General features: G+C 36.9%; 1 protein-coding gene across 1 annotated transcript in view; it reads right to left on the bottom strand.

Moving 5' to 3' along the window:
* Positions 1-22,847, bottom strand: part of MACROD2 (mono-ADP ribosylhydrolase 2) — a 2,256,418-nt gene that overhangs the window by 1,897,016 nt on the left and 336,555 nt on the right. The window lies entirely within an intron of this gene.

A 22,847-nucleotide genomic window follows, 5' to 3' on the forward strand; every position in this document is an offset into this window, starting at 1 on the left:
TGGTGTGTGATTCAGATGCATGGGAAACCCAGTGAAGGCTAGCAAATGAAAAATGCATGCATTTTTTTTAACACCATATATTTTTTTGAGACAAAGTCTCATGCTGTGGCCCATACTAGAGTGCTATGGCATCAGCCTAACTCACAGCAACCTCAAACTCCTGGGTTAAAGCAATCCTCTTTTTTTTTTTCCTTTTATTTTTTTATTTTTATTTTTCTTTATTGTTAGGGATTCATTGAGGGTACAATAAGCCAGGTTACACTGATTGCAATTGTTAGGTAAAGTCCCTCTTGCAATCATGTCTTGCCCCCATAAAGTGTGACACACACCATCCTCTTTTGCCTCAGCCTCCAGAGTAGTTAGGACTAGAGGCAACCACCATAATACCTGGCTAATTTCTCTATTTATAGTAAAGATGAGGTCTCACTCTTGTTCAGGATGGTCTCAAACTCCTGAGCTTAAGCAATCCTCCCTCCTCAACCTTCCAGAGTGCTAGGATTACAGGCGTGAGCCATTGACCTTGACCTACATATCCTTTCTTAGCAAGAGGAAAGCCTACTGTTCCACTGGATTATCATTAGAAAACAAGACACAATCACCAATACTCATCCTTTACCCTTTCCATCTCTATTTTCCCATTCCCTCTATCAATTTTTTTTTTCTTTCTTATTCTCTCTTTGGCTTTGGAATATCTCCATAACCAATTCCTTAGGAGGCATTCAAAGGCATTACTACTCCACAGAGATGGCTCCACGAATTGAAAATGGGGCCATTGTAGACAGACACTGCACTTTGTGGAGGGGATCTATGCAGCCTCCACTACAGAGAAACATGACCACTTCCAGGAGTTGATCCACCCTTGATACTGCATTTGAGAGATGGGTTTAGTAATTTCCCCTGAGCCTTTTTCAAATTTTCTTGAGCACTATGCTGGTAAATACAGTTCACCTGATTTAATGTTGTTTTAGGAGGTACCAAGGACCCAAAAGGGCAAGGAATTCATTATGAGTCTTTAAAAATAATAGTATTTTCACAGAAAGACATCTGTTAAAATGAGTTCAATACAATAATCTGGACAAAGTCAAAAGATGTAAACTGTTTTAATCCAGCACCTTTATTCCACTGTTCCCAGTAAGACTTCACCTGAAATATTCTTCAAAGAATCAAGAAAAGGGATCTCAGTAATGACTAGTAGCAGAGATTTCTGAGGTTCTCAAACTGAGAGCTATTTGCTTGGGTTTATAGAGTGCAGAAACAACTTAGGAGGCAAATAACATAAATGCCATCACTATGTTCCAATCCAGAAGTTTTTATTACAGCAAGTTTAGCTCTGGGCAAGCTGCCGCAATCAACACATTGTGCTTGCAAATATACTGACTCTGTATTTTCTTTCTAAGCAATATATATAGCACTTGGGCTGTTCCTGAGAAGGATTCATGAAACAGCTCTAATCAACACATTATAGTTGGAACAGCTATATGTAACACTCACAATTTTTATGCCTTAATTATCAAAATTGTTTGCTTTCCAGATGAACACCATCAACTTTTACTTTCAGTAAAATCACCTAAAATTAGTTCCTCAACTGGCCTAACAAATAATCCCTACCCTTTCACCACCATTGACAACCTCCGACATTATAATTCAATTTCTAGGAAATAAAAAACTAGAGATAAATGCAAATGAAAAAATAATTTATCAAAATGAATTTCAGAAGTGAAGTTAAATAACAGAAAACTATCCAGTTTTTCTCCCCAAAATTCTAAAGACCATTGGTAATGTTGAAGGTTCTTTCTCACTTGGAAACACAGGCAACATATGACAACCTAGGCCTTAATAAATGGAATATATTATGAAAGCTGGAAAATGTTAGTTTTCTTCCCAGATTACTATCTGTTATCTTCCAGTACATTAACTTATTAACCAAATTCCAAAACTTTAAAAGGAGATCAACAATTATTGTTCTAGAGTTTGTCCACAAGCTGTAGCTTAAGTGAATGAAAATAACTGAATTACCAAAAATGTATCCAAAGTGATAAAGTACATAGCATCTTACAATTTATTACAAAAATTCAAATTTCTTCATCAAAGTAATGAAAAACTGAAAGGTAAAGAAGTAGCTGTCCTGTGTCTGCTGATGTTATCAGTTTAGGCCATGATTCAGATTATCTTTCAAATTCCCCAACCAAAATTTAGGACCACACATACAGTGATCCCTTTGACTCTTGAACCAATATTAAGGTTTCAAATGTTGTCAACTTTATCATATTGATAGAGAAGACATCTTATTCTCAAATTATGCAGAGGTTTCAAATTCTTGGTAAGCGACTATCAATAAGTCATCCCTAACTTACATACTTGTACTTTACCTCCCTCTCTGATTAATATAATAAAATCTCCTTCCTTTTCTCTCAATAGTCAATTGTGTATGTGCATGTGTGTGTGCATATGGGTGTGTGTTTATATCTGGCACTTCTAAGATAGCTGTAGCAATATAAGAGCCTCCTACATAACTGACCCTTGCTAACCAATCTGGGGAAATTGGGAAGAGAAAATGTTAGGAACATGTTCACTCTCAGCATCCGCACTAAGATTTAGCTGCCTGCTGTTGTACTCACTCCTACAACTTGTCCTCTTCTGCTAAAAGATAAGAATTTTAGCTTATCCTTGTTTGAGAATAAAGTTCTGGCTTGAACAAAAGCCAAATATTAATTGCCAATAGTGCTATGTTAATATCTATGTCACTGTGAGGTACACTCCTATGATTTACATTTTATCAGGACGAGAGTAAAACAATTAACAATTTGTAATTGTATCCTCTGGAACCAGATGGAGACCTGAAGGCTATATAATAATGTTGTTAGGTAGACTGAATAACAAAACCCAAACATTGATTAGCAACAATTTAGAGGGAAATCTCTAATTATACAACACAAGACTTGTCCTCAAGCTCAAATTTTTCAACCTTTCTATCAATAACTTGAATAATGCCACAGATGACTTCTAACCAAAAAGTAGTTTGGAAATAGAATTAAGAAGTTTAATGGCAGCACTGGATTTCAAATTTATGCATTTATATAAGAAAAACAGGGTGAGTGACTATTTATGTATTAACTAAGAGTTACAAATATAGTATATGTTTTGAAAAACTTATGATCTAGTAAAAGAGAAAGATAAATAACCAATTATGCTGCAATGTGAAAAATATACAATAGAGAAACTTATACATGAATATGAAAACTGAAGTGTTACCTGACTCTCGCTGAGAGAGTCCAATAAGATTTGGGATGTGAAAGTGAAGATACCTCATAGTAATTATACAAATGTAGGACTGGAACTTAGGACAGGTATATGCTCTGAGGTAAAGATTTGGGTGAATTAGAGCATAGATGGTCATTAAAGGCATAGTTATAGATGTGATGATATGCCTGGTAGATTAGGCAGGGGAAAAAAGCTAAAAGCCACCGGTAGGAATCTTGGGGGAGTCAACAGCAACTAAGACCTAGGCAGAGAGAGAGGTACATGAGAAGAACTCAGAAAAGGGGTAGCCCCATTGATTTCCTAAATGTTGTAGCTCTTTGTGGTTCTATTCCAGGCCCACTTCTCCAAGATTTCGTCCATTCTTTTGGTGTCATTACCATTGATAATGGCTAATCAAATCTGTATTTATAAGCTAATTTTCTTTTCTGAACTTAGAACCAGAATTAGGAGAGATGAATGTTATGGAAACCAAGAAAGAAGATTTGTCAAAAGGAAGATGTCAAAAATATTCTCAACTTACAGATGAAAAGTGAAGAAAGAGAAATAATGAAAAGCGTCCAGTGGATTTAGAAAGAATAGATCATTGTTGACATCAGACCATGTTTGATAAAGCACCACAGTCAGCACAGAGGGATTAACTATCCTTCCAAGAAATATGGAAGTGGAGAGAAACGCGTTAGACAATAGTTAGAAATTGGGGAAGAGAGAGAGAAAGAGCAAGAGAGACAGAAGAGATAGTGTATACTAGTTTTAAATGGAAGAAAGATCAGAAGGTTCATGTTGAAGAGAGGCACCAGTAAAGAAGGATAAGTGAATATATCAAAGACTTGGGATAAAGCAAATGGAAAGAGATCCAGAATAAAGGTAAAAAGGTTTACCCTCAAACACCAGGAGAATTGATTTTCTGAGACAAAATAAGATGTATGGCATCTCAATAAGTTTGGTTGGGGGACCAGAAGGTCAAAGAATTTTCATTAGATGGTCTTTATTTTTTTCTGCTATTTGAGAGGTAATATCATATTTCAGGAGTAAAAAAGAATATTTAGACAGGAGCTTGAGAAAAATGATGAAGTACTTGAGAATTCCACCTAACTTTTTATTGAATACATTATGTCAGGCCCTACTATAGATGCTAGAATATGGTGCTGAACAAAATCAACTAAGAAATGGAGTAACTTTATCAATATTCTAAATGTTAAGTTTCTTAGTGTTCTTTTCTTTTCTTTCATTTTTTTTTTTAATTGTTAGGGATTCAGTGAGGGTACAAGAAACCAGGTTACACTGATTGCATTTGTTAGGCAAAGTTCCTCTTGCAATCATGTCTTGCCCCCAAAAGGTGTGGCACATACCCAGGCCCCACCCCCATCTCTCCTACCCTTTCTCTGCTCTTTCTTTCCCCACCACTCCCTCTTTCTTTCTCTCTCTGCTCTTCCCTTTCCCCACCCCCACCGTGTCCTTAATTGTCATTACTTGTCTTCATATCAAAATTAAGTACATAGGATTCATGCTTCTCCATTCTTGTGATGTTTTACTAAGAATAATGTGTTCCACCTCCATCCAGGTTAATACAAAGGCTGTAAAGTCTCCATTCTTTTAATGGCTGAATAGTATTCTATGGTGTATATGTACCATAGCTTGTTAATCCATTCCTGGGTTGGTGGGTATTTAGGCTGTTTCCACATTTTGGCGATTGTAAATTGAGCTGCAACAGTCTAATGCAAGTGTCCTTATGATAAAAGGAGTTTTTTCCATCTGGGTAGATGCCCAGTAATGAGATTGTAGGATCAAATGGGAGGTCTAGCTTGAGTTCTTTGAGGGTTCTCCATACTTCCTTCCAAAAAGGTTGTATTAGTCTGCAGTTCCACCAGCAGTGTGAAAGTGTTCCCTTCTCTCCACGTCCACGCCAGCATCTGCAGTTTTGAGATTTTGTGTTGTGGGCCATTCTCGCTGGGGTTAGATAGTATCTCAGGGTAGTTGTGATTTGCATTTCTCTAATAATTAGGGATGAAGACCATTTTTTCATATGTTTGTTAGCCACTCATCTGTCTTCTTTAGAGAAGGTTCTATTCATGTCTCTTGCCCATTGATATATGGGATTGTTGGCTTTTTTCATGTGGATTAATTTGAATTCTCTATAGATCCTAGTTATCAAGCTTCTGTCTGATTCAAAATATGTGAATATCCTTTCCCATTGCGTAGGTTGTCTTTTTGCTTTGGTTGTTGTCTCCTTAGCTGTACAGAAGCTTTTCAGTTTAATTAATTCCCATTTGTTTATTTTTGTTGTTGTTGCCATTGCCATGGCAGTCTTCTTCATGAAGTCTTTCCCCAGGCTGATATCTTCCAGTGTTTTTCCTATGCTTTCTTTGAGGATTTTTATTGTTTCATGCCTTAAATTTAAGTCCTTTATCCATCTCAAATCAATTTTTGTGAGTGGAAAAGGTGTGGGTCCAGTTTCAGTCTTGTACATGTGGATATTCAGTTTTCCCAGCACGATTTATTGAATAGGGAGTCTTTCCCCCAAGGTATGTTCTTATTTGGTTTATTGAAGATGAGGTGGTTGTAAGTTGTAGATTTCATTACCTGGTTTTCTATTCGATTCCAAATGTCTATGTCTCTATTTTTGTGCCAATAACATGCTGTCTTGACCACTATGGCTTTGTAGTACAGCCTAAAATCTGGTATGGTGATGCCCCCAGCTTTATTTTTATTACTAAGAACTGCCTTAGCTATACGGGTTTTTTTTTTTTGTTTGTTTGTTTTTCTGGTTCCGTACAAAACACAGAATCATTTTTTCCAAATCTTGAAGGTACGATGTTGGTATTTTAATAGGAATGGCATTGAATAGGTAGATTGCTTTGGGAAGTATAGACATTTTAACAATGTTGATTCTTCCCATCCATGAGCATGGTATGTTCTTCCATTTGTTAATGTCCTCTGGTATTTCTTTTCTTAGGATTTCATCATTTTCTTTATAGAGGCCCTTCACCTCCTTTGTTAGGTATATTCCTAGGTATTTCATTTTCTTTATAACTATGATGAAGGGAGTTATGTCCATAATTAGCCTCTCATCTTGACTGTTTTTGGCGTATACAAAGCCTACTGACTTGTGAACATTGATTTTAGATCCTGAGACATTACTATATTTTTTTATGACTTTCTGGAGTCTTGTCATTGAGTCTTTGGGGTTCTCTAAGTATAAGATCATGTCATCAGCAAAGAGAGAGAGTTTGACCTCCTTTGCTCCCATTTGGACCCTTTATTTGCTTGTCTTGCCTAATTGTATTGGCTAGAACTTCCAGCATTATGTTAAACAGTAATGGTGACAGAGTACAACCTTGTTTGTTTCCAGTGATAAGAGGAAAATCTTTCAGTTTTACTCCATTCAGTAAAATATTAGCTGTGGGTTTGTCATAGATAGCTTCCATCAGATTCAGAAATGTGCCACCTATGCCTATACTCTTCAGTGTTCTAATGAGAAAAGGATGCTGGATTTTATCAAATGCTTTTTCTGCATCCATTGAGAGGATCATATGGTCTTTATTTTTGCTTCTGTTAATAGGGTGGATAATGTTTATGGATTTGCATATGTTAAAACAGACTTGCATCCCTGGGATGAAACCTACTTGATCATGATGTATGACTTTTTTTTTTTTTTTGTAGAGACAGAGTCTTACTTTATGGCTCTCGGTAGAGTGCCGTGGCCTCACACAGCTCACAGCAACCTCCAACTCCTAGGCTTAAACGATTCTCTTGCCTCAGCCTCCAGAGTAGCTGGGACTACAGGCGCCCGCCACAATGCCCGGCTATTTTTTGGTTGCAGTTTGGCCGGGGCTGGGTTTGAACCCGCCACCCTCGGTATGTGGGGCCGGTGCCTTCCAGACTGAGCCACAGGCGCTGCCAACTTTTTTGATAATAAGCTGTAATCTATTGGCTAGGATTTTGTTGAGAAGTTTTGCATCTATATTCATTAATGAAATTGGTCTGAAATTCTCCTTTTTAGTTGAGTCTTTTCCTGGTTTTGGTATCAGGATGATGTTTGCTTCATAGAACCTGTTGGGGAAGATTCCTTCCTCCTCAATTTTTTGGAATAATTTCTGCGGTATGAGAATAAGCTCTTCCTTGAAAGTCTGACAGAATTCTGGTGTGAAGCCATCTGGACCAGGGCATTTTTTGGTTGGAAGCTTTTTTATTGTTTCTTTAATCTCAGTGCTTGAAATTGGTCTGTTCAGGAGATCTGTTTCTTCCTGGTTAAGTCTAGGGAGAGGTGTGATTCCAAATATTGATCCATTTCTTTCACATTGTCAAATTTCTGGGCATAAAGATTCTGTTAGTATTCAGAGATGATCTATTGTATATCTGTGTCATCAGTTGTAATTTCTCCTTTATCATTTCTGATTGAGGTTAGTAGAGATTTTACTTTTCTATTTCTAGTTAGTCTAGCTAAAGGTTTATCTATTTTATTTTATTTTTTAAAAAAACCAACTCCTTTTTCCATTAATTTTCTGAATGATTCTTTTGTTTTCAATTTCATTGATCTCTGATTTAATTTTGGATATTTCTTTTCTTCTACTGGGTTTAGGCTTAGATTGTTCTTCTTTTTCCAATTCCATAAGATGGCTTGTGAGTTTGTTGATGAGCTCTCTTTCTGTTTTTTGAATGTAGGCATCTAAAGTGATAAATTTTCCTCGAAGACTGCTTTTGCAGTATCCCACAGGTTTTGGTAGCTTGTATCTTCATTGTTGTTATGCTCAAGGAAGTTAATGATTTCCTGTTTTATTTCTTCCTGCACCCACTTTCATTCAACAGAACGTTATATAATTACCATGCCTTTGTGTGGGGTTGAATGTTTTCGTTTGAGTTGAGTTCCACCTTTAGTGTCTTGTGGTCTGAGAAGATACAAGGTAAAATTTCAATTCTTTTGATTCTGTTGAGGTTTTTTTTGTGTCCTAGGATGTGATCAATTTTGGAGAATGTTCCCTGGGGTGATGAGAAGAATGTATATTCTTCATCTTTGGGATGGAGTGTTCTATACACATCTATCAAGCACAGTTGTTCTAGGGTCTCATTTAAGTCCCTTGTATCTTTGTTTAATTTCAGTTTAGAGGATCTGTCCAGCTCTGTAAGAGGAGTGTTAAAGTCCCCTGTTATTATGTATTATCGGATATCATATTGCTCAGACTGAGTAGGGTCTGTTTCAAGAATCTGGGAGCATTTAAACTGGGTGCATAAATATTCAGAATTGAAACATCTTGTTTTTTTCCCTTGACCAATATAAAGTGACCATTTTTGTCTTTTTTGACTTTAGTTGCTTTAAGTCCACATGTATCTGAAAATAAGATTGCAATTCCTCTTTTTTTCTGAATTCCATTTGCCTGAAAAAAGTTGTCTTCCAACCCTTGACTCAGAGTTTTAATTTGTCTTTTGAAGTCAGGTATGTTTCCTGCAGATGGATGGCTTGTATTTTTTAATCCAGTCAGCCAATCTATGACTCTTCAGTGGGGAATTCAAGCCATTAACATTTATTGAGATAATTGATAAGTATGGTAGTGTTCTATTCATCTTATTTTGTGAGGGTCCATTTCTTACTTTTATCTTTTGCATCAGTGTGGAACCTAGGTTCTGTCCTTTAATTGCTGAGTTCTTACTTTGCTGTTGATCCATTGTGATGGTCAGTGTGTAGAACAGGTTGAAGTATTTCCTGTAGAGCTGGTCTTGTTGTGGTGAATTTCCTCAATGTTTGTATATCCATAAGTGATTTTATTTCTCTGTCAATTTTAAAGCTTAGCTTAGCAGGATATAGAATTCTGGGCTGGAAATTGTTGTGTTTAAGTAGATTAAAGGTAGATGACCATTGTCTTCTTGCTTGGAAAGTTTCATTAGGGAAGTCTGCAGTCACCCTGATGGATTTGCCCCTGTATGTCAACTGGCGCTTACTCCTGGCAGCTTGCAGAATCTTTTCTTTTGTCTTGATTTTGGACAGGTTCATCACAATGTGTCTTGGAGAAGCTTGGTTAGAGTTGAGGTGACCTATGGTCCAATATCCCTTTGTCAGAATATTTGGTGATATTTGGGAAATTTTCATTTATAGTATTCTCTAGTATGGCTTCCATTCCCCTGGGGCATTCTTCTTCCCCTTCTTGGATATCTATAACTCTCATGTTTGAATGCTTCATACAGTCCTATAATTCTGTCAATGAACGTTCTGCTTTCTCTCTCTTCTTTTCTGCCTCTTTAACTATCTAAATTATCTCAAGAGCTTTGGCCTCTACCTCTGAGATTCTTTCTTCTGCATGATCTAATCTGTTGTTGATACTTTTCCCCTGCATCTTTAAGTTCCCTAATTGACTGCTTCAGTTCCTTCAGCTCTGCTATATCCTTTCTATATTCTTCATATCATTCATCTCTTATTTGATTCTGTTTTTGGATTTCCTTTTGGTTACTTTCCACTTTATCAGCAGCTTCCTTCATTGTTTCCACCATTTCCTTCATTATTTTCATCATCTGTATTCTATATTCCCTTTCTGTCATTTCTAATATTTTGTTATAGGTGGAATCCTCTGTAGTAGCTACCTCATAGTCCCTTGGTGGGGTTGCTCTCAACTGATTTTTCATGTTGCTAGGAGGTTTTTTTGCTGACTTTTCCTCATGGGTGATTTCTTTTATCTGTTTCATTGCCCTAATTTTCCTTTCACTTCCTCTTGCTCTTTAAGTTGCCATGCCTCTGGACTAGGGTTTCAATGAGTCCTTTTGGAACATGACCAGAAGGATGAGAAGGTTGAAGAGCAAGAAGGGAAAAAAGAAAGAAAAGAAAAGAAAAAAAGAGAAAGGAGAGGGGGTGGGTAAAAGGGAATATTGACAAAAAGAAGAAAGGCAGAGAAAGAGGGACACAGAGCAATATAGGTATACAGTAGAGTACTTTGACCCAATATTAAAAAACCTTCAACCTCTGGGCATGCTGGGTTGGGTCGTTCCCTTCAGGTCAGCAGCTCTTTGCTAGCCTGTTTGGACACAGTACCCCACCTCCACCAAGTAGAGAGGAAAGATAAAAATGCTATAAATCAAACCAAAACAAGCAAATAGAAAACTTTATGGGATAAAATTGGGTGATAAATCAAATAACAGAGGTAGAAACACTAGCAAAAATGAAGTCCTTATTGTTAAAAAAGTAAACAATGGGAAATGATATTTAAACTAGAAAAATGAAGAAAGAAAAGAAAAATCTATAGGGAAAATGTTAAAATTGAAAAACAACAACTACAAAAACAAAACAAAACAAAACAAACAAACAAACAAAAAAAAAAGCCAAAAACAAGCAGTATATATCTCTTGCTGAATTTTATCTGGGCAACAGGTGGTCTTCTGGGGTATGTGATGTTAATCACAATGCTGATATGACTAGAGGCCTCTGCTGATTTCTCATACACAGCAAGTTGGAGATCCTAAGTCTTTCCTCAGCCCTCTTAAAAGGCACTTTAAACTGCTAACCTTGGCTAAGCAGAAGCTTTCCCAGGAAAATGCTTGTCACTGGGATCACTCCTGAAGTGGCTATCCACTTATGCAGTGTGCCAAAACCAGTCTCACTCTGTGCCCCTGAGGGCCAAAGCTATAAGGTGTCTCAGTCCCCACCTTTAGACTTATGAGTCACTAGATTACTCACTCCCACTGGATCCTTGCTCTGTGACCCTGAGGGCTGAGCTTGCCAGGGCACTTCTCCCACAAAGTTTCTGCAGGGCCCACAGCCAAACACTATTAGCTCTGTCCAGCTCAGCAGCTCAGTCTGGGGCCCTAGACAATGCCTAAAGTCCTCTGCATTCCTGCCCAAGCTCTCCCAAGGTAGTTCAACTGAGTGCCAAGTCCAAAAAAAAAACAAAACAGCTCACAGGCAAGGCCTTTCCAGTTTGCAATCTTACTGCTACTGTACTTAACAGCTGCCAGCAAAATTAGACTGAACAAACAGATGCAACCACTTGCCATTTCTCCACTGCTTTTGTCCTCCTCATGGGATCCAGAAGTCTCTTGCTGATTCCCTGTGTCCTCAAAGAGATGTTTATGGGCAGATTCCCCCAGCCAGAGATGCCTGGAGTCTTGTCTCCACAGACTCACCATGCCCAGTTGCCAGGAAGCTGTTACTTGGCCATCTTGCTCTGGACTCTCTTAGTGTTCTTTTCTAGGCCCTCTTCTCTCTCCCATTATATATATATATATAATATATATATACATACATACACACACATGCATACACACTCTTCCAAGTCAGCCTCATCTATTCTTTTTATTCCAATTACCATTGATAATATGTTCTATAATGTGCATATGATAATACATATGTAACCCCCCATGAAGCTTTTATTCTATGAGAAGAAGGTAGATAATGAAATGAATAAACAACAGCAATTTACCTGATAAATACATACACAAAGGTAAAGACATCAGAGGAAAAGAATATAAAGTGAAAGAGCCCTATATTTTAGTAGCGTAGATAGGGAAATCCTCTCTAAGGTTGTGATAACTTGAGTTTGAAATAAACTAAATTGAAAGCAAAGCATACATCTTCATAGGGCAGTGGCTTTTAACTTTGAGTCTACAATGGCATTAGCTGGGAATCTTTCATTTAAAACAAAGGCAATTCCTTTGTCTCACCCTCCAGAAATTTGGAGTTAATTGGGGCATGGCCCAGGCGTCAGAATTTTTTTTTTTTAATTCCTCATTGATTTTAGGAATTTTGCACATGAACTTTATGGATACCCTGTATATTCAGGATTGAAAAATTGCTCAACTAGTAGCATTAGACAGAGATAATCACTAGTGCAAAGTCCCAGAGCAAAGAACATGCTTAAGAGTCTAGAGGAAACTGTGAAACAGGTAATCAAGTTTAAGTAAAATATATGAATCATGGAAATACTAAATCTTATTTTATATAGACAAAATAAAAAGAGAGATAAATAAAATCCCAAAACAAGCAAAGACAAAAAATAGCTGCATGATTTTCAACAAGGGTTCTCAGCATTGTGGATATAAGGATGGATGGGGTAGATGGCTGCATTGTCTCAGCACTAGGATTCTGAAGGATAGGGATAAAGGAGAGTTTTTGAAATAATGAACTATTAGTTATAAACAGAAGCAAGAAGGAACTGAAGCTAAAAATTAGAGAGAAATACGATGGATCAATATACAGTGATCTAATTAACTATAAAACCAAAGTTCACATTCATAAATAGTAAGAGAATGGAAAGGTTTCAAGAATAAAGAAGGAGTTCTCATTTCTTTGTGTTAGAAGTAAAGTGGTACAAAATAATAAAGAGACTCAAAATGTGGTCATTCTCATAAATGATAAAAGACTGTAGTTATAGAGCTAAGAGGTCACACTATTTCAAGGGGCATCAATGTTGATGTTGAAATCCACACAAAAGAATCATAGAAGGGACCATGACACCGCTGCCCCCTATCCTTCATAAGAAGACCCCCAGTGTACTCTATGAATAAGCCACTGTATGACTCTAATTGGGAAATTTTGTCCTGCTGAATGTACCTTTAAATGGACTGGGGGCTGTGGGATGGGGGGAATGGAAAGGGGTGTCAGGGAGGATTAAGTCATTAAAAAGGCATATTTGAAGCCATATTGAACTGGAAGACTATAAGCTATAAGAGAAGACACAAATTTGATGCATATTAAGGACAATTTATAAAGGAAATGGGTCAGCTGAAGGGACCCATTTGATAGAGTTGGGGTTAGGGTAATTTAGTAATTAGAAAGTACATGCAGGATGTCCTTTTCATAATCTGTCTCTTCACTCAGTGAAACCCAAATACAACAAAGATGGGTTTAGGCGGCTGTCAGTTCTTACATCTTGGGAATGACTTCCCTTCTGGACACTGATCACCACTGTGGCTTCCCAGAGAAATAATATGGATGTGACCACTGTTGATGTGACCTCCACATCAGGGCAAAGACTGGGGCATGATGAATGCTTGCAAGGTCTCTCTGGGACCAAAGTCAGGCAAATTAAAAGATCTACTCATCCTGTCAGCTCTTGCTTTTTTCCTGAGCCCTTGGACATTTACAAGAAAAAATGGCTGGCGGGATAGAATTTGAGGTGAGCATAAAAATAAGTTTCATTAAAAATAAAATCCCATAGCAAAACTATGCTACTCTAAAGGAAAAAATTGAAAGGATAAGCTCTTTGTGGGTTCAGCACAGTGTCTCATGCCTGTAGTCTCAGCCCTTTGAGAGGCTTAGGAGGTAGAATCACTTGAGGCCAGGAGTTTAAGCCCAGCCTGGGCAATACAGTGAGACCTCATCTCTACAAAAAATAGAGAAGTTAGCTGGGTGTGGTGGCACAGGCCTGTAGTCCTAGGTACTTGAGAGGCGAAGCTGGAGGATTGTTTGAGCCAAAGCTATAGTAAACTGCACTCTAGCCTAGTGACAAGAGTAAGATCCTGTCTCAAAAAGAAAACAGATAACCATTAAATTCAGTTCACCACCTGAACAAATTCTGCCTTCACCATAACAATAAGCTACAGTAAGTGGTCCACCTTTCCACTAACATACCACAGGAATGAACTTTGGAATTAAAATTAAATTACTGATCATCTCCCTTACTGAATAGTTAGAAAATGTAAAGTAATTCAATAATTTTCATCAATTTTAAGACAACTTCCAAGAATGAATTCTAACATAGACAAGAGAAGTAATAAATGTAAAAGAAGCATTCAAAAATGTATTCCCTTTAAGAAATCAATAGGTATAAGAATATTAAAATCATACAGTAAAGCAAGTTGCCTATTCAGGAATTTTGTCAATATCAAATCTCAAGGAAGTACCAAAATCATAAATACTTTGCTGTCTTTCTGTGGTAGGCAGAATTCTAAGAATGGCCTCTAGTGACTTTCACTCTTGTATAATATCCTCTCCGTAAAGTGGGAGTGGAAGTAAAGTTAGAGTACTCAAGCCTGAAAAGGATTTAATAGGTCATTGCTACCTTTGAAAATGCAGAAGGCTGCATGAAGCTGAGGGTAGTTTCATGCTGACAGTCAGCAAGAAAACAGGGACTGCAGTCCAGTAACCACAAGGAACTAAATTCTGTCAATAATATGAATGATCCTGGAAGCAGTTTGTTCCCCAGAGCCTCCAGGTAAGAGCCCAACCTTGATTTTAATCTTGTGGGACTTTAACCAGAAAAGTCAGCTAGACCTGACCCACACAACTTAGAGATAGTTAAATACACCTTGTTTTAATCCACTATGTGGTATTACACAGCAATAGAAAAGTAATACACCTGCACTTTTTATACGCGATTCTTCTATTTATCCAAATAAATAAAGGTTAAAAAATATAATTTTCTATATTGTTTAAAAAAAGACTTTATGTAATAAAAAGTAAGAAGTAAAAAGAATTAACATATTTCACAATAGTTATCCACAAAGGTTCTGAATTAAAATAAAATTCGTATTTTGCAAGTATATATAAATTGATTTTCAGAAACTCATGATGTATACATTAAAAGAACTACATAGCTACTTCAAAAGAGGGAAACAGGTTAGATCAATAATCCTAAAATATTTCAATTTAAAAAATATATAATGAGGCAATTAGAAGACAATAATTTTTTTCAATTTAAATCTTTGGTAGTTAAAACACTGTTTTCAAAAGAGAAATGGGAGTCAGTACATATAAAGGAATTACAAGGGACTGATACCACTGATCAAAGAAGCTCTAAAATGCTTGGCTATCTTATAAATTTACAGTATGAGGTTTATTGCCATACAGATCCTATAAGGCAATCAAACAATAAATGTCTTTCTCCTACTACAGATAGTTCATCTTGAAATAAATTAAAAGATTCAATCTATCGCCAATACTTGATGTACCTTCATTTTTTATTTTTTTATTAAATCATAAACACATAGATCATGTATACATTAATGCATTTATGGGGTACAATGTGCTGATTTCACATAGAATTAGGAATGCTTACATCACATTGGTTAATATATACCTCATCTTATTTACTTAATTATTATGTTAAGAATTTATACTCTACACTAATAGATCTGACATACACCCTTGCATTATGCACCATAGGTGTGATCCCACCATTCACCCTCCCTCAATCTGACTTCCCCCCTCCTTTACCATCCCCCACTCTGCTTCATCTTGGGCCATACTTGTGATCTATTCTTCACATGCAAGTGTGAGTGATTGTAAATTAGTTTCATAATAGTACTGAGTACATTGGATATTTTTTCTTCCATTCTTGAGATACTTTACTAAGTAGGATATGTTCCAGCTCCACCCATGTAAACATAAAAGAGGTAAACATCTTTTTTAAGGCTGCATAATATTCCATGGTATACATATGACACAATTTATTAATCCATTCATGGGTCGATGGGCACTTGGGCTTCTTCCATGACTTGGCAATTATGAATTGAGCTGCAATGAATAATCTGATGTAAATGTCTTTGTTATAAAGTGATTTTTGGTCTTTTGGATATACACCTAGTAAAGGAATTACAGGATCAAACAGTAGGTCTACTTTTAGATCCCTGAGTATTCTCCACACTTCTTTCCAAAAGGGACATATTAGCTTGCACTCCCACCAGCAGTGCAGAAGTGTTCCCTTTTCTCCACATCCATGCCAATATCTGTAGTTTGGGGATTTTGTTATGTGAGCCACTCTTACGGGAGTTAAATGACATCTCAAAGTGGTTTTGATTTGCATTTCTCTGATGATTAAAGATGATGAGCATTTTTTCATGTGTCTGTAGGCCATGCACCTATCATCTTCAGAGAAGCTTGACTTAAACTTCACCACACAAAAATTGAATTTAAGAGACATATACAGAACATTTCATCCTAACAAAACTGAATACACATTCTTCTCATCAGCCCATGGAACATCCTACAAAATTAATCACATCTTAGGTCACAAGTCTAACCTCAGCAAATTTAAAAGTATAGAAATTATTCCTTGTATTTTCTCAGATCATCACGCAATAAAAGTTGAACTCACCAATAACAGGTATCTGCATACTCATACAAAGACATGGAAACTAAATAACCTTATGCTGAATGATAGCTGGGTCATAGATGAGATTAAGAAGGAAATTGCCAAATTTTGGAACAAAACAATAATGAAGACGTGAATTACAAGAACCTGTGGGATGCTGCAAAGACAGTCCTAAGAGGGAAATTTATAGCTTTGCTAGCCTTCCTCAAGAGAACAGAAAGAGAGGAAGTCAATAACTTAATGGGACATCTTAAGCAACTGGAAAAGGAAGAACATTCCAACCCCTAACCCAGCAGAAGAAAAGAAATAACTAAAATTAGAGCAGAAGTAAATGAAATTGAAAACAAAAAAATTATTCAAAAGATCAATGAATCAAAAAGTTATTTTTTTTAAAGTACCGTCATTTAAAAAAAAAAACAAACAGTGTATGTTTACATGCAAATCTTCATTTGACTCATTAAGAGACAGCATGACATGGAAGTTAAATGTGTGTGCTCCAGACTTAGCCTTTCTGAGTAATATTCCTAAATCTACCATTTACAAGGTATGTGATTTTCAGCAAGCTAGATAACTTCTCTATACCTCTATCTCCCTTTCTATAAATGGAAAGAATTAAGAATACCTGATAGCACTATAGTGAGGGGTTAAATGTATTAATATTTAAAAAGTCTTTGTAATAGTGCCTGAACATACTAAGTGGTCAATAAATCTTAGCTATTATTAAGAAGATGGCCAAAGCTTTTCCTTATAATCATCTCATTCCTTTAGGCAAAATTAGGAATAGATAGATTTTCCAAACAGAAGTGTACATCTAGTGTAACAAAGATGACTATTAGCTTTCATCTATTTCCCCTGCTCCATTCTCCTTTACTACCTCCAGAAACTTTTATTCAATGCCTGCTTATAGGTAAGATAAATCAAATGTGGAAAACAAAGAATGGGTTCTGAGCCTGGCCCAGCTGAGTCTCAGATACAAGTGAGAAATGTAGTCCAAAGCAGAACCAGTCCTTGAGAAAGATGGTTTGACCATCTCTCTTTTTAAATCCTGTTTAAAAATACAAGTGCATGGCGAAGGAAGGCCCAAAGATACATAAAGGACATCAGTGGAACATGAATTAAAGCTTCTTAATTTCCTAAAGTTTCCATTTGAAATAAATGCGTCATTAACAAATCAAAGAGTGTTTGGGTTCTTTTATAGCCTTGAACTAATGAAATCACTATAAGGTATTCAGTAGAGAACATGGGCTCTGAAGTCAAATGGATCTATTTTCAAGGTCTTTGTGAGCCTTATTTTCCTCACTTCTAAAATGGGAATAATACCATTACACAAACTTAAAGAGTAATTGTGATATTCCCATGCAGTAATGCATGTATGTACATAACAGAATATGTGGTACATAATAAACTCTCTCAAATAGAGATATTGTAACAGACAGTAGCTGTGATCATTATTAGTAAATGAATGTTTTACTTCTTTTTTAAATTTGTTTTATTAAATCATAAACACATAGATCATGTATACACTAATACATTTATGGGGTACAATGTGCTGATTTCATATAGAATAAGGAGCTTTTACATCACACTGGTTAATATATATCTCATCTCATTTACTTAATTATTCTGTTAAGATATTTATACTCTATACTAATAGATCCGACATGTACCCTTGCATTATGCACCATAGGTGTGATCCCACCATTCATCTTCCCTCAATCTGACCTCCCTCTAACCCTCCTGTTCCCCTCTCCTCCCTCCTTCATCCTGGGCCATAGTTGTGATCTATTCTTCATGTGAAAGTGTGAATGATTGTATATTGGTTTCATAACAGTACTGAGCACACTGGATATTTTTTATTCCATTCTTGAGATACTTCACTAGGATATGTTCCAGCTCTATCCATGTAAACGTAAAAGAGGTAAAGTCTTCATCTTTTTTAAGGCTGCATAATATACCATGGTATACATATGCCACAATTTATTAATCCATTCATGGGTCGATGGGCAATTGGGCTTCTTCCATGACAGCATGGTATTGGCATAAACACAGAGAGGTAGAGGTATGTAACAGAATTGAGAACCAAGAGATGAACCCAGACACTTATCATCATTTGATCTTTGATAAGCCCATCAAAAATATGAATGTTGTACTTCTAAGTAAAATCAATTCCTTCCCTGTAAAAAGCTGTAGACTTGATAAGCCTCTTCCTAATATCAGTAATCTCACTTTTAAGATTTGGGAAATCATGAAAATAAGTGAAAATCTAAGTGCGGGAGTGGGGGAAAGCTGTATTAGCAGCTTTAAGGCCTGACTCAGAAATGTCATTTTGCACCTGTACAACCCTACAATTCTACTGAGTTTCTTGAAATAAATTTTGGAGTCTAACACAGATTGTGGAATTTAGTATATAAGAATCTCAACTAACCAACACCGCTGTGTCTAGATCAGAATAAAATTCCTAACTATGCAAGATATTAAATCTTAGTTCAGACATCTCTTCTTTCTGTTCAGAGGATTCCACAAGTAACATGATCCCTTCTACTCTGAAAAGTAATTTACAAATATTAAAATTATTATTAAGAGCAATCCAAGGGTTAAGTAGTTATATTCAGAGTTTTTTTTTGAGAAATTTAATTCATATGTACAGGCATACCTCAGAGATACGTTGCAGGTTTGATTCCAGACCACTACAATAAAGCAAATATGGCAATTAAGTGAGTCACATGTTTTTAGTTTTCCAATGCAGACAAAGTTATGTTTATACTATACTGTGGTCTATTAAGTGTGCAATAGTGTCTAAAAATGTATATACCTTAATTTAAAAATACTTTAATGCTAAAAATGCTAATAATCATCTCATCCCAAAGCAACATGAAGGGTCTTGCCTTGATGTTGATGGCTACTGATTGATCAAGGTAGCTAAAGGTTAGGGTGGCTGTGGCAATTTCTTAAAATAAGACAGTAAGGTTTTTGCATTGATTGACTCCTCTTTTCACAAAAGATTTCTCTGTAGCATGTGCAGCTGTTTGGTACAATTTTATCCACAGTAGGACTTCTTTCAAAATTGGAGTCAATCTTCTCAAACTCTGATGCTGCTTTACAACTAGATGTATTTAATATTCTAAACCCTTTCTTACCATTTCAACAGTGTTCACAGGAGTAGATTTTATCCTTTCACAAGTGTTCATGGGAGTAGATTTCATCTCAAGACACCATTTTCTTTGTTCATCCATAAGAAGCAACTCCTCATACTTTCAAGTTTTATCACAAGATTGTACCAATTCAATCACACCTTCGTTGTAACTTATAATTCTAATTCTCTGCTATTTATACCACATCAGCAATGCCTTTCACCACTAAAGTCTTAAACCCTCAAAGTCCTCTATTGAGGGGTTTGAATCTATTTCTTCCAAAGCTCTGTTAATGTTGATATTTTGGTCTACCAAGAATCACAAATGTTCTTAATGGTATGTACACTGTCTCCCTAATGATTCCTTTTCCTAGATGTTTTTTAAGTGACTTTGCCCAGATCCATCAGAGGAATCTATAGCCTTATGAAACACATTTCTTAAATAAGAAGACTAAACGTCAAAATTATTCCTTGATCCAGGAGCTGCAGAATGGCTGTTGTAGTAGTAGGCATGGAAACAGCATTACTCTTCTCATACATCTGCATCAAAGCCGCTTGGGTGAGTAGGTGCATTGTCAAAGAGCAGCAGTATTTTGAAAGGAATCTTTTTCCTTAGAAGTATAAGTCTCAAAGTAGGTTTGAAAAATTCAGTAAACCAAGCTATAAACAGGTACTGTCATCTGGGTATTATTGTTCCACAAAGCACAGGAAGAGATTTACCATCATTCTTAAGGGACTTAGAATTTTCAGAATGAACACTGGCTTCAACTTAAAGTCACCAGCTATATCAGCTCCTATCAAGAGAGTTAGCCTGTCCTTTGAAACTCGGAAGCCAAGCACTGACTTATCCCCCATAGCTTTAAAAGTCCTAGATGGCATCTTCTCCCAACAAAAGTCTGGAAAATGTTCACAGAAAATCCACTGTTTAGTGTCTGGTTTATGTTCACAGAAAATCCACTATTTAGTGTAGCCACGTTCATCAATGATTCTACCTAGAACTTATAAGCAACTTGCTGCAGCTTCTATATCAACACTTGCTGCTTCACGTGCACTTTTATGTTTCAAAGATGGCTTCTTTTCTTAAACCTTCTTTCCATGAACCAACCAACCTCTCCTAGCTTAAATCTTTTCTTCTGAGGCTTCCCTTTTCAAACTTCATAAAATTGAAAATAGCACCTTGCTCTGGATTGGGCGGATTGGGCTTTGGTTTAAGGGCATGATTTCAATGTGGCTGATTTGATCTTCTATCCAGACTACTCTAATTTTCTCCACATCAACAATAAAGCTGTTTACTTTCCCATCAATTATTGTGTGTTCACTAGAGTAGCACTTTTCATTGCCTTCAGAAACTTTTCCTTTGAATTCACAATTTAGCCAACTATTTGTCTAAGGGGCCTTGTTTTGGCCTTTTTCACTAAGCTTAACCACTTCTAACTTTTGATTTACAGTGAAACATGTACAAATTTTATTTTCACTTGAATACTTAGAGGCAACTGAATAGTTACTAATTGGCCTAATTTCAATATTGTTGTGTCTAATAGAATAGGGAGGCATGAGTAGAGGGAGAGAGACTGGGGAATGATCGGTCAGTAAAACAGTCATAACACATAACACAAACAGTCACAACACAACAAAATGTTTGCTGTCTTATATGGGTACAGTTCTTGGTAATCCAAAATAATTACAGTAGCAACTCAAAGATCATTGATCACAGATAACCTTATGACATACAATAATCATGAAAAAGTTAAAATATCATGAGAATTACCAAACTGTGACACAGAGACACAAAGCATACCCACGTTAGTGGGAAAATAGCACTGGTAGACTGGCTCGATGCAGGGTTGCTGAAAACTTTCAATTTGCAAAAAATACATCTGCAAAGTACAATAAAATGATGTATGCCTGCATATGTACATAGGGCAATGCAGTATTATAAAATGAGTGCTTGTATATCATCACCCAAGTAATGACAAAGAACACTGTAAGGACTTCTGCACATTCCTTTCATAATCACAACTCTTTTTTTTTTTTTTGTAGAGACAGAGTCTCACTGTACCGCCCTTGGGTAGAGTGCCGTGTCATCACACGGCTCACAGCAACCTCTAACTCTTGGGCTTACGAGATTCTCTTGCCTCAGCCTCCCAAGCAGCTGGGACTACAGGCGCCCGCCACAACGCCCAGCTATTTTTTTGTTGCAGTTTGGCCAGGGCTGGGTTTGAACTCAGCACCCTCAGCATATGGGGCCTGTGCCCTACTCACTGAGCCACAGGCACCGCCCCATAATCACAACTCTTGACCAAAAGTAATTCCTATCCTGATCTTAATGGTCATGATTTACTTGTTTCGCTTAATTTTTAACCTAAAACTTCATCTTTTCATGCTATCATTTACTCGTGGCTACATTTTAACTTCATTTAAATGGAATCACCCACTATGTACTCTTTGTGTCTGGCTTTTTTCACACACACATTACATTAGTGTGATTCACATATGTTATGTATACACAGTTTCTTCATTTTCACTACTGTGCACTATTCCATTATAGGAATCTAAATATATTTATCTATTTTGCCAATGATGGACATTTACGTTGTTTTGAGTGTTGACTTGTTATGAATAATGCAGATATGAACTTCTTTAAGATTATATGTATACCCATAACATATTAGGTATTCACCTAGGTATAGAATTGCTGAATCTTTAGATATTCATATATTCAAATTTAGCAGATGGAACAGGGGTGGAACATGATGGCAGAGGGGATAGACATTTAGATCAGCTCTCCCAGAACAACAGGTGAGAGTGAGTGGGCTAGATCATTCCCAGTATGGAATATTGGTATGGAGTGGCACTTCAGAGTGTGCAGTGAAGTGGCAGATTCCTGGACTTGGAGTGTAATACGGAGCTGCAGAGACCGCCACGGCTGCGGTAGCAATCAGCCTTCCCCCGCCAGGATTACAATTCCCAGTTCGTGGGGAAACTAGGTGTCATGTGGAAAGATTGGAGAAGTGTGGACTTCTGAGGGGAATTTGGTACTGCTGGGTACCGTCTGGGATGGCACCACCATGATTAGGAGGAGGGAAAAACACTCAGACGGGAAAAATCCTGGAAAAGAAGTGAATATTGTTTTGAAATTTGGGAAATAGCATTTGCTGCAGGCACCTTTCCATGCGGGCCAGGTGCGGCAATTTAAGTATCACCTGTAGGCAGCCATCCTGCGCTCAAAGCAGGCCCAGGATATCCTGCACTTCACTGGAACTGTTGCAGGAAGAATTTGTGAAACCAGCCTGTGAAGATTTTTTTGAGATGGGTGGACTCAACAGTTCAGCATGGTCTAAGCACCAAGCAGGTAGCCAGGCAACCACCAAGAACAGTGTATAAGTCCGGAATCAGGTATAAGCCTGGGAACCACTTGCAGCGCCACCTGGTGTCCATAAAGTATA

This window comes from Nycticebus coucang, chromosome 21 (genome assembly GCF_027406575.1).
Source record: "Nycticebus coucang isolate mNycCou1 chromosome 21, mNycCou1.pri, whole genome shotgun sequence".
In the NCBI taxonomy this organism is placed as follows: domain Eukaryota; kingdom Metazoa; phylum Chordata; class Mammalia; order Primates; family Lorisidae; genus Nycticebus; species Nycticebus coucang.